Below are 351 nucleotides of genomic sequence, written 5' to 3'. Positions count from 1 at the left end.
CCCATGTTAGGGAAGTTTTCGACTATAATCTCTTCAAACATTTTCTCAGGTCTTTTCTCTCTCTTCTCCTTCTGTGAGTAGGATTATATTGCTATAAACTTCCCTCTTAGAATTGCTTTTGCTGCATCCCACAGGTTTTGCATCGACGTGTTTTCACTATCATTTCTCTCTAGGTATTTTTTGATTTCCTCTTTGATTTCTTCAGTGATCTCTGGTTATTTAGTAACTTATTGTTTATCCTCCATGTGTTTGTGTCTTTTACCTTTTTTTCCCTGTGATTGATTTCTAATCTCATAGCGTTGTGGTCCAAAAAGATGCTTGATATGATTTCGATTTTCTTAAGTTTACTGA

This window comes from Physeter macrocephalus, chromosome 18 (genome assembly GCF_002837175.3).
Source record: "Physeter macrocephalus isolate SW-GA chromosome 18, ASM283717v5, whole genome shotgun sequence".
Taxonomy (NCBI): domain Eukaryota; kingdom Metazoa; phylum Chordata; class Mammalia; order Artiodactyla; family Physeteridae; genus Physeter; species Physeter macrocephalus.
Note: the sequence above shows the minus strand (reverse complement) of the source record.